At 31.4% G+C, this 19339-nt stretch overlaps 1 protein-coding gene across 9 annotated transcripts in view; it reads left to right on the top strand.

Annotated features, from left to right (window-relative positions):
- The first annotated feature begins 3163 nt into the window (after positions 1-3163).
- Positions 3164-19339, top strand: part of MEF2C (myocyte enhancer factor 2C) — a 178751-nt gene continuing 162575 nt past the window's right edge. For 3 of the 9 annotated variants that reach the window (XM_031967365.1, XM_031967409.1, XM_031967388.1), the window contains exon 1: positions 3165-3442. The gene's annotated coding sequence lies outside the window, so the exon portion shown is untranslated. Of the gene's footprint in view, positions 3443-19339 lie in introns of all 9 variants that reach the window. The other 6 variants (XM_023496082.2, XM_012541388.3, XM_031967396.1 and 3 more) reach the window with 3 other exon arrangements.

The raw sequence follows: 19339 nt of genomic DNA, 5'->3' as shown, positions 1-19339 counted from the left end.
TTTAGGTTATCTGCCTAGTAGGCATCTTCATTATTGTGAATAATTAAATAATTGTTAGATATGTTCTAAAATGTATCCAGAATAAGATTATTCATAAAAAGTTCCTTTTTTGATGGAAGAATCCATATTTGACATCAACTACAACAAATGGGATACCATTAATGAAGTATCAAAAGTGATGATCTTTTAACCAATGATATAATTCAGCAGACATTATTTGGAAGCTTGGTTTTCTTTGGCATGAACTACAACTATATTGTGTAGTAAGATCAAAAGAAAGACTAGGAAAAATCGTCCATTCATTTTATTGCCAGTGAAGCTATATTATATATATATATATATAGCCATATAAATTGATTTCCCTCTAGTAATCAGCACTAGCATCTACAATGATCAAAATGAATGGTTTGTTTCAATGCAAACATTAAATATTGACCAAGCCTTAGTGTTAAAAATGCCCACATTTTTAAAAAACTCCTTTAAGTAACTGTCCTCAGTGAAAACTTTCCATATTTTACTACTTCCCTGATGAGTGAAGATGGTTAATTTCAGTCATAGACCTTTCCAAAAAGGAAGGAAGGAAGGAAGGAAGGAAGGAAGGAAGGAAGGAAGGAAGGAAGGAAGGAAGGAAGGAAGGAAAATTGTAAATGTTATTCTGCAAAGGAAAGGGGGGCATAGCAATGCCAAATTACAGTGACAGTTTGTGTTGCTTTCTTGTAATAAAAATAAGTAATCTATCTTGACTATACTAAGAGAAATATGAAAGCTGCAAAGAAACTAATTGGATTATATCTATAGAAGCCACCCTCTCCTTTCAGCTAAAGTCCTGGAAAGAGTTCTGGTATTTGTGCCCAGCTTGATTTAAAAACTGGCTCTTTAAATCAAGATAGCCATTATGTACTGAAATTACTGAAACTGGGGAGTCTTTCTGTATCATAATGACTTCAAATATAAGAATGGTGGCTGAAAGCCATATAAGAGAACTTAAGGGATAATGTTAATTATTAAATAGAGATGAAAAAAGTTATTTGGAAAACTTGTCTTGATATATGTGTATATATTGTGTATTTTGCCCTTAAACAGTATTCTTTTTTTTTTTTAGTTGCCTTGTTAGTACAGTATTAGCAGTTGACTATTTTATGAGCTTAGGCACATGTTGCCCATGGTATTGCAAATAATTTGTGTTTCTACGGGCATTGAATATCCTTTCATTCCAGTTTTAGTTACTAAATGAATGAAAAAAATTATCGTTTTTTACCTGCTATATTGAAAAAATAGAGTATTTGAAATGTCATTGATTTAAATGCCAAATACTATTCATTTTAAAATCCTATGTATGATACTCCTTAAAGGGGTGGGGGTGAGTGGTACAGTTGTAGCTTGGGATATCTTTAACTTTGTTTCTGTCCTTATTCTGAGTCCAGTAGAACTGAAACAGTCCTGGAACATGAAGTCGTCAGCAATTGGATAGAAAAAGTTTAATAATCTGAGGAAGTTGTTTTAGTTTACGGGTTTGGAAAATGATCAGTAAAGGAGAAAGACTAATAAAGCTGTGAAAGATTAAGAAAAATACTTCTTTTTTTAAGTTCTGAAGAAACTGCTGGACGTTGTAATTGTTTTCCCCAACTAATTAGAAAGTTTATGCCCCCAAGCTGATTCGGTGCTTAGAGATTTAGGTTTTTGTAATTATTCTTATTTTGCACATCTTTTGCACCCTGTGACACATTTCAGCACCCTTTTAAAGTCACTCAATTCTCCAAATGCTGGAAATTTTCAAGCCTTGGTGCAGAGCTGTTTTCTGGAATCCAATTCTACAGTGATGCTGAACCGTTGCTTTTACACGATAGAGAAAGTAACTACAATACTGTACAGGGAGACGCATGGATTGTAGAGGAAATGAAGTGGTTAAACGTCACAATCACGAACAAGACACTTGTGTAACTATTTGTATTCCGATTATGTTGGTTAGTGGCGAAAGTCATGACTTTCGGGAGACTTTAGCGGTCGTTTCCCAGTCATTTTCCTGGCGTGCGTGAATACTGGGACTTCAATTCTTTATCTTCGAATTTCTGCAGTGATCTAGGCGTCCTCCTGCTACTGTACTTCAGAAGAAATATGGAGTTGCTCGCCGTGTTGTCTTAATTTCGCGTAAAAAAGAATTGTCATTAGGTTTGCGTATGGCATGTGCCATCACCCCACCGTAAAACTAAAATTAGCAAAATGTCAGGAATGGAAAGATTGATTCACCAAGATGCAATTATCATTTAAAAGTGCTTGATTGAGGTGCTGATGTTCAGTGATTTATTCTGCATACCATATACATAATTAAAGTAGTGTAGTGGAGTAATTTATCAATCTAAGTTGAGACTGGATGGGGGAAAGGAAGGAGCTGCTGTATGTTTGTTTTATTAAAATGTTTCGGGATGTAGTCCCGCCCCCTTTTGCAAGAGTGAAACTGATTATTTCTCTAGCTCCGTAGGAGTGGAAAGAGACAGTGAGTGCTTCGTTTGGGATTGTGGGAAAAGGGAAAGAGAAGGGTAGAGAGAAAAGAGAGAAAAGGAAGAAGAGAGAGGGAAAGAAGAAGGGAGGCAAGGAAGGAGAGGGAGGAGAGAGAGAGAGAGAGAGAGAGAGAGAGAGCGAGCGCACAAGCAAGGCTGAGATTCAAAATTGCACACGTCTGATTCTCTCTCTCTCTCTCTCTCTCTCTCTCTCTCTCTCTCTCTCTCTCTCTCTCTCTCTCCCCCTCCCTCTCCTCTCCTCTCTCTCTCTCTCTCTCTCTCACTCTTACGCGATGTTTCAAAGGCTGTGAGTTGCTCTCTTATTCTCAATCGTCTTCTTTCACTTCCTTCCTGGACGCTATTTTCTGGACTAGTCCGGTTACTTTTAATCTGGCCAGCGGCAGAGAGCTACTTTCTCCTCCTCCACGCTGCACACACGCGCGCGGACGCGCGCGTGCCCGTGCGCGTGCCCACCCAGACAGACACACACAGGCACAGACACACACAGGCACAGACACACACACACACACACACACACACACACACACACATACACTCTCCTCCTCTCTCTCTCTCTCTCTCTCTCTCTCTCTCTCTCTCTCTCTCTCTCTCTCTCTCCCCCTCTCTCTCCTCCTCCTCCTCCTCCTCTCCTCCCTCCTCCTCCTCCTCCTCCTCCTCCTCCTCCTCCTTCCTTCCCTCCCTCCTTCCTTCAGTCACTCATAGACACTCGAACACACGCACACGCACACGCATACACCCAGACATCTTCTGGCTGCTATTGGATTGACTTTGAAGGTTGTGTGTGGTTCGCCGAGGCTGCACGTTGAATCAGGTGGAGAAAAAATTTAAAGGCTGGACGAAGCAAAAGATTATTATTATTACTATTTTTTTTCTTCAAGAAAGGAAATTATTCCAAGGATTGTTCTGATCGTGTCTTCCCTCATGTAAGTACCCTCTTGACATTTCTAGAGGAAATATAAGTAGCTTGGTTATTGTCTCTGAGCTCCGCATCAATGTATCCGATTGTAACATATCAGTATCTAATAGCATTTCTTGAAGGTTGAAGTTGGGGTAGGTAATACACTTTTATCTTTCAATTACACGATTTTTCTGTCATTTGCTAAAAGTAACTTTTCAGACAGTCTGAATATAACTGGCTATATCACCGGTAATTCAAATCACTACTTTTCTCTGTTCTCACCAGTGTGTTTAAAGTTTCATGAAGTTAGTTCATATCATTAGCATGGTTGAAATGGAGTTTGTGAAGCTTACTGGATTTTAATAAATGAGAAAAGGATATGTGACCTTGTAGTTCATGCTTTCAGCTTTATCACATAGTTCAATGAAGAAAGATGCTACCATTTTGCAGCTAAACACTTTAAGGATGGATGCATGCTTACATTCTTTTTAATTCTTAGGATTACTCTGAGATAAAGCAAGCCTGTCCACATACCCTTGTGCATCTCATTTACTCACTGAAGTGTTAGATTGAGAACAGGCTTTTTAATTGGCAGTGGGATAAGAAGTCATTCACTGTTAACTGCAATCTACATGTTTTAGAACCCAAGTTCTAGTTATGATACCAGCATACACATTGTGGTTTATGTCAAATCAAATGTATAGTTATATAAAATGGTGAAATCACTCCATTTACTCTTTGCACTTTAGATGAAAGTTACCAAAAGTTGCCTTTGAGATATGGTTTTAGAAAGATCCCACATAGATATCCACATATTATTTACCCTGGGGGGGGGGGAATCTTTCAAAAAAGCAAGAATTTTAAATTTTGCCCAATAACAGGGATTTTCTGCCACTGAAAAGGTGGCATCTGAGACAGAGCTAAATGAACTTTATATCTGAATCATTTTTGACAACTCTGGAGCCAGTAATTATTTTCCTTTTATCCTCACCCTTTTGGGACAATATTATTAAATGCATGCCTTTTGTATAAAATACCTTTATATGTAAACGCTTGCAGCATAATTAAAAAGAATCAGGCTCTCTGCCAATACTTTACTGGTCTTCAGGGGAGTATTGCTTTGACACAATGTGTGTTTTGCTATCATGGATTTGATACTAATTCCAAGAGTTACTATTTTAAAAAAATGAACAGTGATGAATAGTTTTGTTTTGTTTTGTTTTTGAGGTGTAAAAAAAGGAAACTCCTACAGTTTCATTATACTAGTCATAAAAGTGACCAGCCTTCTTTTCAGTGGCACCTTGCATGGAATTGTGGTTGCAGAGTAAAGATGTTTATGTGGAGTAGAATAACTCTAATCCCTAGAGACTTGGCAGGACATGGAAATATGACCACCTGTGAACCCATTTTAACCTTTGTATTGCATACTAATTTTAGTTTTAAATGTACATACAAATGACAACTATGAAACTATAGCATTTAATTTAATTTAATTTTTTTAAATTATGGTACTCTTAGTTAGTCTTTAAAAAGGCTAAGCACAGTGCCAAGTCATAAAGTGTCTATTTCTTAGTCTTTTTTTATTTAGAACTTGTAATTCAAATATTACATTATTGTCTTCCTAAATTGACATATTTTGATAAATATACATGAAATCCTTTATTAAGTACAAAAGGTAATTCTAAAATACTTTACTTTGGAAACTTGACAGGTGATATATGATGTTCCTGAATAATACACTGTCTCAGAAATAAAATCATTAAATGTCCTCTCCAATAAACAGGAAGCATGTTACTCAAAGTGAATTAATATTGATTATTAATTCAGTTTTAATATTGTTTCCAGAAAAAAAGTTTTAAACAAAAATATTGCTTAAAATATGTAAGCTAATCAAGTTTATCTACTCCCATGTTTATTATTACATAAATATAGTTTTGCTATAATTTATGAATATTTGTGCCTTTGGGTGAAATTTTATGTAGAATCATTTATTCAAGATTCTACTTTTCAGTATGTATTATTAAAACAACACATATCTTTAATTTCTATAAATTAAAAAATACTTAAGTTTAAACATGAAAATTTTACCTTATGAAAAAGAATCAGCTTTTCCAAATCCTTTGTGATGGGTTCATCATTAAATATTGTAAAATTAAAGATTTTATTTTTTATTTGGAAAACATTGATAATAAATTTAAATTAGTAGTAATTAGTAGGATTTGGAAATTACCTTATTAATTCCCTCCTCCTTTCTTCTCATTGTAATAGGTCTGTTTCCCTGATGCTTGGCAAATATTTTGAAAATAATTCTTGAAAACAATTCATTCTAATATAGAAAAATCAGTCCACCATTACCTACTGTCACAGAAGCTCAAGAATCTAATATTGAATCCTCATGGGGGTGGGGTGAAGTCATCTATTCCACAGTCTTCAGCTTGTGTGTTTGTGTGTTTTTTTTCCCCCTTTGGCCTTCATCAAGTTATCAACTTATATAATATTATGGCTATACCTTTCCAGAATTGAATTTACCTTATTTCTAGTGTTTAAAAAGAAAAAAATAAACTGAGCTATTCAGCTTTCATAAATTTACAAATTATAGGTAAACTTAAAGGGCATTTTGAAGAACTTTTTTATTTATTTTATTATTTATTTGGAATTTCCCAAACTTTAATTTCAGTGTATAACAAAATAGGGAAGCATCTCTACAGTAATATTTAGTCTGCACCACAACTTAAATATGCCTATTTAAACTGAGAATTCTAGATACATAATTCACAGTAATGAGTCTAGCAGATAACATAAGGATGACAGAAACAGACTTTAAGGGGTTAGGATTAAATTTTTGTACTTTCTTTTAATAATACTCGTTTATAATATAAATGAAAAACAAAAAAATTACAGGAATTTATTTGCAATAAAAGTGCAATACTTTATCTTAGATTCACAGTAAAGATTTAAACGAATCTTCTGAGAATTGATAGTTAATATGAATTTGTGGACAGGTGATTAAAATATCCCATCTTCCAAACTGTACCTTAATCTTACAATCTCACTCACTGTAGTACAGTCAGCAAAGCTTGGTTGTTCACTGAGATCTGTCATCTTTAGGGAATTAGATCAGACTAAGAGGTCATTTATAAAACAAGAGTGACAAGGAAGTCTTATGTACCTTACAAAAGAAGAATTAGTCAGTTCATGTGTTATTTTGATAGGTCATAGATTACAGTTGATTGCTGCAGAATGGCTCCGCACATTCCAATTTCAATTGATTATTAGATAAGGATTCCCTTTTCTAATTCCTTTTGCTTCATCACTTTTAAGAGCAACTCAAATAGTGAAAAATTCAGTTTTCAAATAATTGCCTTTCATAAAGTAATGAAAAATTATTTTTGTGTAAAAAACATTTACACTTAAGAATTGTATATTCTACTGTTACTTTATTAATGGCAATAAAGTTGCTTGTTATGATACCTTATAAGGCCCTAACAGAATAGACATTTTCAAAAGTACTACATTCAGCTCTACGTCTCTATTTCGATAAAAACATGAAATATGTGTAACATACATTCATAGTATTAAGCGCCTCCACTCTCTAATTGAGCAGAAAATCTATAACAGTGAATATCCATTATATTATCTTGTTACCAAACATTATTCCCACATGCAAAAATATACAATTATTTAGTTGAATGAACGTCCAGACATCATAAGTGTACCTTGATAGTTACTTGGCAAATTCATGTACTTTTGACAAATGTTAGAAGATAATCACACTTCACAATAGAACATAAAGTTCTGACAATTGATTTAGTGAATAAATTTATGGTTTATATAATAACATTTTGAAATATCCAACTTCTTAGACATTCAGTTCTACGATAATTTCTTACTTCTTCTAAAATTGAACTCCTTTTTTACCCAACTGATGCCTCCTAGTGTTTCACACAATAAAACACTAATGAGTCACCCATAAATGTAAACATTGCATTTTCATTGCCTACATCTTGTATGATACATAAAATTAATATTTATGTGTTTAATTTTGTGTGCATTGTTATAATCAGATAGGAAATTTCAGTGAATGAAGAGTTTCATCCAGTGAATACTGTGCATATATTTACAGGTTTTGTTTGACCATAACCACATCCTACTGAGTTTTAGTAAGTTTATTACCTTCATGTTACAATTTATGTTTTAGCTTTAATTTTTTTTCTCTCTTTTATTTCAAGTGAAAAACATAGGCGGTAAAGCTAAACTTCTATTTTGTAGGCCTGATAAAGAAAAAGAAAAGAGTCCAGGAAAATTCAGGAAAATGTCATAGATAAATTTCAGAGATGGCTTGTCATGATGACAAAAAACCATAATTTTTAAAAACTAAATATCATGAGACAACAGTCTGCTTTTTTTTTATTTCAAGTCATCGGATTCCTATCTATATGCGGAATATAAGATATGAGAAGTCAGAAGAAATATAGAGAGACACAACATTTCTACAAATTCAGACAATCTTTCATCATTAGTGCAGGGTAGAAAGGTTTGTTGTGACAATGCGTTATTTTGTTAGGGAAAGAAGAAATTTATTTTACATATATATTAAGTTATAGATTACATCTTCTTATTCCCTTAGCAAGTTGCTATAGTAAATTATAATCTATTGGAATCCAATTTTTTTGAGTATTTTCAGGCTTAATACTGAGGAATTATGATAGAATAATAGGATTTTTAGTACTTTTTTGGAATAGTATGCCATGTAAGATAAAAACATAATTCTTGAGGGGGTTTAGCCAAAAATTTTCAAAGCCAAGAATTATTCCATTTTCACTGGCCTTATAGATCTGATAAAGATCCTATGTTATTTTTATAGTACTAGAACATTTATGTAAATCAGTATTCATCCTGATAAGGTTTCTGGGAGACTTTAGTGTGTGTGTGCATATATACATACACATATATATATATAATGTATACCTAGTCACATGTGGATCATGTTTTAAAGTGACTCTAACTTTCCAATATAGACTGTCATTTAAGGCATTCTAAACTGATCAAAACAGTACTTTTAAAACTTTGAGCATGTTGGACACATTTCAAAGAATGTAAAGGGGTGGGTTCCTTTCATCTAAGGAAACAAACATGTAGAAAGGGGTGGATCTTTCCCACAAAAGCCACATTTCTTTCCTTGGAAATATAAAGCAAAATTTTAATATTTACATGAATTGCAAAAGCCAAGAGGAAGAAAACTTTGTAGAGAAATTTAATGTAATATATAAATTGAAAAAATAGAAAGGAAACTGAAAGCTAAATTTGTAAAGATTTTTTTAAAGACTGTACCTAAGAAAGTTCTATTGTTTTATAGTTATTTAGAATATATATATATATATATATATATATATATATATATGGAAAAACTAATGTATGTTTCATAATCAATTTGCTATTCTTCTGCACAGATCAATAAAAGAAGTTAATACTCCCATTTTACAGATAATAAAACCAAGGCATAGTGAGAAAAGGAAACGTAGGATTACCACTTCCTCACTCCCCATTGTTTACACTAATAAATAATATTACTGCTTCATTTTACTTTATTTTATTCTATATTAGACACATAATTCAGCATTGCTGGATGGATGGATAGATGGATGAATAGATGAATATAGTGAAAAACAAAATGATTGTGATCCAGTGGATCTCTGCAAATTCTCATTTCATTATTTCCTCAAAATTCATATTGAGCATAGAATTTATGGAATCATTATGTGTAATAGACATATAATAAAATAACAGTGACTACAAAGGTAGCTCTTTGTATTTATCACTAATGTATCTCTAATATATATTAGCCTCCCATTTCAAGTGATCTCTGTATTTACTTTTAAGTAAAACCAATGGGAATAAACATTCAAACACTAAAGGAATTTTGTAATGTTGTAAGCAACAATATAAATGAAACCTGTTACAGACAGATTTCTGCAGGAATCATTACTTTTTAATAATGCAGAAAGGCAAAGATTATAAAGGTATTGTTAATTCTTAATATCATAAACTTGTAATGAAAACAATGTTTCGTGCTGTAATGTGTTAAGATTTTTGTCAAATGGTAATGCGTCTTTTTCAACAGTGATTTAAATAAAATGAACTAAACTTATTTTTATAGACATGAGAAACTAATCTTTGGAGTAGTCCCTGGGGAGATCCCACTTTACTCAAATAGGATCCCGAAAGTGGTCTGCTTATCCTCTGCTCTCTTTTCCTTATGGGTAAAATGAGGATGGATAATTCATATAAATTATGTTCAAGGATTGTGGGTCTCAGAGATATTGATTTTAAAAGTAGGTAGGTGTTGTCCAGTTTTGATAAATTAAGTCAATATTTAAGTGAAGAAAGCGAAACTACTTTGTGATTATGTTACAGTCAGAATAAATGACAGAAATATATCTTTCCAATAAAATCTGTGTGTATGTCTCTGTCTCTCTTTCTGTGTGTATACATATACATAGATGTGGGTACATGTGCTTTATATTTTAGAAAATATAACCATAAACACACATAAGTAACTATAGGGCAGAAGATTCACTGAAAGTTAGAAGAATTAAGATAAATTTGTGCATTTTTTTAATAGTAAAGCTTTGTATGAGGTCTAAAACCTACACTTTTATGTGGAGGGCTACAATTATTGCTTAAAGTAGCATTAGTAATTGATATTTCTTTAAATTAATTTTAAAGATTTTTATTTATTGTTAGATTATTTAACAGAAATCTTCACTGGAACATTTTAGTTTTAGAAATTGTGGTCAAACAAGGAATCCTTTATATGGCTGACTACCTAATTGTAGTCAAAGATCTCTTTAATGAATATACAGATTCATTTTGAGAATGTAATGGTTCTATATTTTAAAACTTTTTTTGTACAGAACTTACATGTCTTAGCAGATGTTTTAAGTTATATCTTTCATGTAGGTGAGTCTGCAAATGGACCGTATAACTTAAGTGGCTTTGTGGGAAGATAGATTTTGATGTATTTTTTAAAATATATAACTGCAGTTACTTTAGTTTCAGTTCTTTCATTTTAAAAACAGTAATTATACCCAGTATAAAGAAAGAAAAATAAACTTATTCAATTCTTTGTAACATTCAGACTTGCTGAGGTGAAGTTCTAGATGTAGTTTTCTGTCTGCATATGAAGGGTAGGCACTGGCTGTATGGCTACAAAGAGGAAACTTCCTGGCTATAGACCAGATATAGTACATGGTGCCACATCATAAAATTCTCTTCTTATATCTTTAAGTCATTTCATTCCTAAGCAATGCCCTTTTTTTACGCAATGCTAAATAGAGAGCCTGATCTTTTAGCTTATGATACTTCCTGGAAACACAAACCATGAATTTTGAATTTTTTAAAATCATGCCAGTTATTGTCTTTATACATTGTCCCCAAGAGTTAAAATTTCAATATCTTAAATCTCTAAGTCATTGAGATAGGTACTTGGAGTAGTTACTCTTCATTACTGTATATGTTATTAACACATTAATTATGGGATGTCCATCTCCCCCTCCCTCACTGACCATCTTCTAGGACCTTCTCTTCTATCTTTCTTTTCCTTCTCTGTTCTCCCCCAAATCTATCATCTTCTGTCCTCTGCATTTTCTTTCCAGTACAGTAAGTCATCTTTGTAATGAAAGTAAATGTTAAAATATTGTTGTATTTACCTTTGAGGGGGAAAAACGTTGTTCTATCACAGTGCATCTCACTTTATAAACTAGTAGAAACTTCATTTTCATTATTATGAGAGTCGAAATATATAGTAAAAACAGGTGCAAAGGTGAACTTCCAGTTTCAGATTCTGCTTATATTCTGAGTTTCAAAATGCAGTGCAAGTAATTCAGCACAATACATATTCATTTCCATGTAAAATAGAAAGGGTTGATTCCAGGGGAAGGGGGAAGGTTTGGGGGAGAGGAGGTGTATAATAACCCATGCTTGGATGTAATATTAAAAATATTTACCACTGAAAATAAAAGTAAAATTAATTCAATTTTAGACTCATAGTTACATTTTTTTTAAGATTTTACTAAAGGGGAAAAAAGAATTATAGGACATAACCCTTCATGAAAAAATAATCTCTATAAACTTTAATATCATCATCTTAATTAGTAGCAGAATTTGTATACATATAAGTGAGGTAAGCATATTATTGTCAGCATAGCTTTCTAAAATATTTCTCTTTCGCAAATTCATTGGGAACCTTTAATTAAAAGCATTAATATGTAATAAACCTCTTTTATAAATATATCTTCAAATTAAGTATTCAGATGCAAGTAGTTTAGTTAGCAGATCCAAAAGTGGTATTTTAAAGTACCTTTATAAAATTGATCAGACTAGACTAGTTATTAAACGTAAGTATATTAAAATTATCAGAAAGCATCACATATTCTGTCCATATATTATAATCTAATTTTCACTTACTTTTGTAGGTATTTAATAAATATGTGTTGACTGACTAGAATTTAATAAGGAAGATTATTATCATTAGTTTAACTGTCTTATCTTTCAAACTTTGAAAGTAGGCATAGACACCTAAATGCTAATTTTTCAAACATATTTGATATAGCTCAGACTTTAAAATGTCAGATTATCATTTCTTCTTTGAGAGAAAGGATGTGGTCGAAATGATTTATATAAGTTTTTCAAGAAGTTTTAGGGACAAACCCAGTCCTAAAACACTTAAACATTTTAAAATTATAATTGAAGCCATAGTTGAAACTTTTTCAATATATGCATATTAAAATAATTTGATATCAAAATCCAGATTCCACATTTCATATTTTACCTTTATTCTATGTATTCAATAAGATTCTTTATTTTCTAAAAAAAATCTACTAAATAATGGGAAAATTTAAATTAATTAAATTGGGAATATTTTAGAAGAAAAATTTGGTTGTTTTATTTGTAAACATAAATGTACTAAACAACAATTTAAAGTTTAAAGCCTATCATTTGGCTGTTTGAATATCACCAACCATAATTAAATAAGAAATGATACTTTTAGTATATATTAATGTTTTATTTTGTGAATAATAATGTTAAAAAAAACAACATTATTTAAAAACTGGTGATTTTGAAAATCAGCAGTAATTCTTTAGGTACCAGATTTTCCTTTCCTTTTTTTTTTTTTTTTTTTTTTTTTTTGGAAGAGACTTGTTGAGTTATTGGGTGGTCTTTTAGGAGAAGTTCTATGGGTTGGCAAGCATACCTTCTTAACCAGTTTCTGGAACCGTTAATATTAATATGCTGAATATATCAGTATAAATCCAAACCTTACTTCCCTTCTGGATTATTATGCTTAACTAAATGAGTAAGAATAACAAATTTGGTTTTTAAAAAATGCACTGCTGTTTATTCTTGACCATTATTTATCTAAGAACTATTTAAACTTCATATAGGATATTAGTAGAGAATTGGTTTTCACTTTGAGTTTCTCCCTTTCTCTTAAGTGCAAAATATTCTCCCATTACATAAACCAAGAGGAAATTCACACAGAGACATTAATAGATCTACTAAAGAAAGCTGTATAAGATCCATTGCAAACATTTCTTGTTTTTTGTGAAGGGTGAGATAGGCTGTTAATCTCTCTGTGTAGGTCTATTTTGGTCTTTAGTTAGAAAAATTGCTTGATATTTCCTTTTTTTCCCTTTTCTTTCAAACTAAAGCTTAAGAAAATGAATGGAGAATTTTTCACTTAATTTTTTTCTTATTTTTTATTGGGGGAGTATCTTTTTTTTTTTTTCTAACAGGGCATCAGAACCCTTTCATCGTATTGCATGGACTAATATGTGGATCAAGCATTACAAAGAGATGTATTTTGTGACCAATTCCTCATCTTCCAACACTTGATAAATGTGCATCATTCACATAACTGTAATCCCTGTCCTAAATGAATCAGTGCGAGCTATGATAAGTCTCTTTGCAGGTGTGCCAAACAGAGCTCTAGGAAACCGAACAGTCAGTGTATAGCATAATAATATGGCTCTCATTAAACATTACTAAACTGGGCTATTTAACAAATCCATTGTCCTTAATACAATAAAGTAATATTTTAATTTTATAATGTTTTAGTCAAATCTTTAAGGTGATATATACAGATAAATATAAAAATAAGGAGTACTTAGGCCCATTTGCTTCTGATACATGAATATCACATTTATTGATTTGAAAAATACCTTTCTCTTTCCACCTATGTGTATTGTCTTACTTGTTGCCTCATCAGTATATGTTTACAGCTTTAATTATAAGTATTGTATTGATATAGGATGTTCAATACCCCCCACATACACATACTCTGTAGTCTAGGCCACTGGTCTTCATTCCATCTCTTCACTGTGCATTTTCACTGCTGCCCCCAAGACTGGAAATATTCTCCCCTCCTCATCTCCATCTTCTGCATTCCCTGGCTTTCATAAACTTCTAGCTAATGCCCGAATTGCTGTAGGAAGCCTTTTCTGATCCTTCTTAACTGTAGTGCCTTCTCTCTGTTAATTATATCCCATTTATTCCATATATAGCTTATATATGTAAATAGCTTTCATATTTGTTTACATGTTACCTTCCCCATTAGACTGTGAACTCCTTGAGAGGCATGACTGGCTTTTTACCGTTTTTTTGTATCACCAGAATTTAACATAGTTCCTGGCACATAGTAGGAACTTAATAAATGTGAGGTCATACAATGGATAGACTGCTGAGCCTAGAATCAGGAAGAACTGAATTCAAATCCAGCCTTAGATATTGACTACTGGATGACCCTGGACAAGTAAATGAAGCTCTGTTTGGCTCAGATATAGCCAAACAGATATAGATATATGATATAGATAGATGGAGATATAGATATATGATATAGATCAGATATAGATAGATGGAGATAATCACTATATAAATGCTAGCTATTATTAATAATAATTTAAAACATTCTCATTGTTAATTTCTTTCAAACATTAGTTTTCTTTTTTTTTTACCTGCCTGTATCTATATCTAACAACAGGAGAATCACAAGAACTAGAAGTGAAAAGCACCTCAGAGATTATCTCACTTAACCCCTTGATTTTTATAGATGAAGAAACTTAAGGATGAAGAATGTGAGGTGACTTGCTTGAAGACACAAAGATGCTAAGTCAAGTCAAGATTCAGACCAATATCAAATGACTTCAAAGCCAGCGCATCTTTCTATTATTCCATAGTACTTTCTAGCTTTTTCTTAGTATATCTTTTTTTTTCCAAGGGTGAACATTCAGAGAAGACCAGTATAAATAATTGTCTTTAGCCTTTGATATAAGAAAATTTTAGTAACGGTCACTCTTTAAGAAGTATTTTCATTACATTTCTAGAACTGGGCCAGTTACTTAGTTTTATGCTGTTAGGTTACTTGTAATTATAAACATTCTTCAAGAAAACAAAATTTCTTCATTATTTAAGTAAACATTATTTCCTCTCATTGAGTAAGAAGAAACAATTCTGTAAAAGGATAGTTTTGTTAAGAATGTACAAAACTTTAGTAGAATCAAACTTAGAAGGAAAAGAACCCCCAAATGTGATTCAATATTGTAAAATAAATATTTGTTATTAGATACATTTTCATGGTAGATTCTTTTGTATTTGGGAGTGCTTTGTACCTACTTTCAATCTACTATGTAATTGCTTTGGTATTTTAATAAGGAAAAGTTCATTTAACATCATAATTCACCTGGCTATAGTATTTTAGTTACAATATGAGTATGTTTCTGGTTTTTGTAATTTTTTTTCTTTTGGAAACATATTTATTAAATTGTAGTATTAGCAAAGATTATGTCTAATTCATTATTGTATGTCCAATAATGTTTATCCTTATCACCTTCAACATAATAGATACTCCATAAATATTTATTAAATGAAGTATATTTACCCATAGGGAAAGGATGTGTATATTTAAAAAGTTTTAAGATCATGCAAGTCAAACTTTCTACCTTCTTTAAAGATAATTTTTTAGAATTGGTAGCTTTTTATATTTAGAGTTAAAACTCCCATTAGGAATTATTGCATCATCAATCTTTTTTGTTTTACTATTATTATTATTAAACATTAATAATAACTTGTTAGTGAAAAGATAAGTTAATTCATGAAAGTCAGAATGTGAATGCACTTCTAAAGATGGACATGACTGCTATTATTATAGATGAAAGATGAGTACTCCGGATTCAAAGAATTTTTCAACTATTTGCCAGTGGGTGCTTTTTATTATTTTTTAATCACTCTTCTCTTATTTTTTATTCATTCTTTGCTCAATTCATTTAACTTTTCAGAGAAATTGACATTTCAGTCAGGCAACAGTGATTTTTACTGTTTTTCCCATCTGTATTTATTTCAACCTGGTGTTGAAAGCATTTGAAAAACTATTCTCATGTTCCTGAATTGATTCACTCTCCTATGTTCAAACTCCTTTTCCTGCAATGTATAATCTGTAAAGTGTTCATCGTCAAAAACACTTTCAAAGTGGACTTGGCTATAGTTTAAAAAAAAAAAAAAAAAGATGAACAGCTCCCAATATTTCATTCCAAGATTTAAAACATTAATTTGCCAAAATTAATAATAAAAATAATATTAATAATAAATTTACATGATGAGAAAGCCTACTAAGGCACAAGAGCTCAGAGAATTATTGCCATCTGCACTCTTCTCCCTCTTAGTATCCCCCTCTCCAAGGTTATGATTAGTAGAAAATGGCTGTTAATCACCAGGATTTTTTCTTTTTGCTGCAGCTGCTTCGAGCATACTACTAATGTATTAAACAACTTTGTCTTCAGTTTTAAATTTGCATTGTATGCTATATAGAATAAATTGTTGTTGTAATCATGATATCCAAAGGAATTTCTAGATATAATTTATTGAAATATATTTGATTTTTATAAAATGTTCTCTGATGATATTGAGCCAATTTTTAAAACAGTGCTGGAGATGATCATCACATAATAAAATATCATGAAACTATTGTCTTTGTAAGTGTGAGTAGGTAACATTGACAATAGTTACATATGGGGAGTATTCTAATTATTCTGTCTCCATACATTAGAATATCAATACGTACTTCCATATGCAGTGTTGTAGGACTTAAGATATTTCCAAAGTTAATTTGGAAAAATACTAACTAGAAATTTTGTATTTAGTACCCTTTTATCAAACTAGCAATAGTTATGTTGTTTAGTTATATTTATCTTCTATCAGATCATGGAATTGTTGTCTCGACATTTTAGATATGACTTATAGAAACATGCCTAAATGAAATTGTGTCAAACTTTTAAAGCTTAGATGAGATAAAGCTACTCTCATTTTTCAGGATCCTTTAAAAATACATTTGTATATGTAAAATAGGCCATGAAAGGTGCTTGGATGGTTTTCATCTTATTGGAAAGCATTCAATTAAAGTTGAGAACTTTCTATTCCAGGTCTTTTTTTTTCCCTACATTTTTTATTTGTTGTGCCAAGGTATCCATGTGCGTTTTTTTTCTACTGTCATCTGGCTCATTCCCAGCAGATGCACACAATCTGTTCTGCTGTCACTAACAGGGTTCAGTTTATGAAAAGAATGTGTCAGAACATGCCACTATAGTCACTTTTACAGATTTTTTAAAAAGAGTAACTGAGAATATATGCATTGCCCTAGTTTTATTGTACTCAGTCCTAATGAGATTTCTAAGAAACTTTTATAATATTCATAAACTAAATGCTTTATTCCAAGCAAACTTTTTATCCAATTATTTACTTTCTTTTGAAAATAGTAACATTAAAAATATTCAAACATAAATAGTAATAAATATTAAAGTGAATGTTTTTAAAAGATTATTTATAATGTCTCAAAATAAGAGCCTTGTTTCTTGTTTAAAAAATAAATATAATTCTATCCAACATAAAAAGATTGTATACAATAATATAAAATAACTTTTATATCCATCATGATCAATTTGCTAGAAATTATTTGAAAAACAATTGAGGGATAAAGCTTAAATAGTTCTATTATTTGGTTTATTGATTTTGTACATAATATTGACTAATTTCAATTTTTGCCACAATTAAGATAAAAATAATTTAAAAGTAGTCTAAATGTCAGTTTGAAGGAAATTTTCAGGAAACTTTAAATTTAAAATTATTAATTTTTTTAAACTTTGTAAAATGTTATATAATAATTAGACTATTGGGGGAGAGATAGTATATTCTTAAAGTTTTTCCAATTACTATTACTTACCTCCTTATTAGAAAAATATAACTTTTGCTGATTTCTTCAAAGACTGATTTTTTTCTGATCTTTTTTACATAATGACAAAAATGTTAAGTAACAGTGGAAATTGTCATTCATTTCTTTAATCAAAAACTGATTTAATGACTTTAATATATTGGCTTCCTAAACACACACACTTTAGATGTTTTATATAATTTGTTAGATAAACATAGATTCTCAAATGAATATTATAGATTAAATATAGAGACAGGCTACGGATTCAAAAACAATGTAAGGAATAGCCATACCAGATACAATCAACAATGTTTCCACTGATTTAGTAAATGTATATGGTAAAATGCAATCCATTCAAATCCAACAACACGTCTAAGGCATTATATTAAGAATTAGAAATATAAAAACAAAAAAATAAAAATTATACCTGCTTTCAAAGAGCAATCTGATGGTGGAAGCAACATATGTGTAGATAAGTACATAAATAATTTGGAAAAGAAAAAAATCAACAATTGGGAAATGAGGGAAGGTTTCATGTAGAAGATAGCACCTGAGGTGTATCTTGAAAGAAGCTGATGATTGTAAAAGGTGAGAATAAAGAGGTGGTGAATTTCAGATGTGAGACAACTCATGTCAAAGCACAGACATGGGTATCAATGCCAAGTTCAGGGCAATAAGTATGCCAGTTTGTCTAGAATGTAGAGTTCAGGAAGAGGAGTATGGTAAGATCAAATCAGTTTCCATGTGTTAGTGCCGTGAAAATGTATAGAACATATAAGGTTTATATATCTCAAGACTTTCTCAGTTCCACTTTTGTATAATTCACTAGCGTAAAAATAATCTATAGCCTGGAAATCTTCAGCCAAGGGATCATGATGGCTACAACTGCCAAATAATTTGTGTGTAGCCTCATTAGTCAAAGTTTATAAGATCCCTTTCTGCCCTAAATTATTGTGATTCCAAATAACCCCTGAGAAGTTAGTCTAATATAACTCACATAAGTTGAACTAGACACAGAGACACAGACAAATCTAAATTATAATTGCCCCAAAAGTACATGAACATCTTCTGTTTAATTACCTAGTAGTGTCAGTCCTAACACTAAATTGAATTTAAGAAATTACTACTTAAATAAAACTCACAGAGCTTAAGAAGTATTTAGAAATAAGAGCATTTTGCGGAAGAATTTTTAAATAGTGGAATCTAAGGAATCCTGTTCTCTCTCACACTTACATTTATTTATTACTTATTTTAAAAAATCAAAAGATAATTTCATTGTGATTGAACTTCCAAAAATGAAAGGAAAAGCTGCTCTGAAAACTGAAATTTTCCTGATGTCCACAGGATATGAACAGTGTGGGCATTTTCTTTTAAAAATATATTTCAGCTCTTTGCCAGTGGCCTCAATTTCCTATGTGGAGGGACCACCCTCCTCAGTGGTTGAGAGGTAATTCTTTCTCCATGTTAGCTTAGTCATAGGTCTTTCTTGAGCAGAGAGTCTATTTTTGTAAATATGTCCCCAAAATATGTATTATTTATAGAATATGTGATCCAGCAAAGAGACTCACTGCACATGTAATGATAGGTTGGACTATAAGCACCAGTATATCCTTGGATAAACTTTCTTAGAGGATTTTAAAGCTACTTAAGTGAATTTGCAAGATA

This window comes from Sarcophilus harrisii, chromosome 1 (assembly GCF_902635505.1).
Source record: "Sarcophilus harrisii chromosome 1, mSarHar1.11, whole genome shotgun sequence".
Taxonomy (NCBI): domain Eukaryota; kingdom Metazoa; phylum Chordata; class Mammalia; order Dasyuromorphia; family Dasyuridae; genus Sarcophilus; species Sarcophilus harrisii.
The sequence above is the reverse complement of the archived record's forward strand: the minus strand, read 5'-3'. Positions and strand labels throughout refer to the sequence as shown.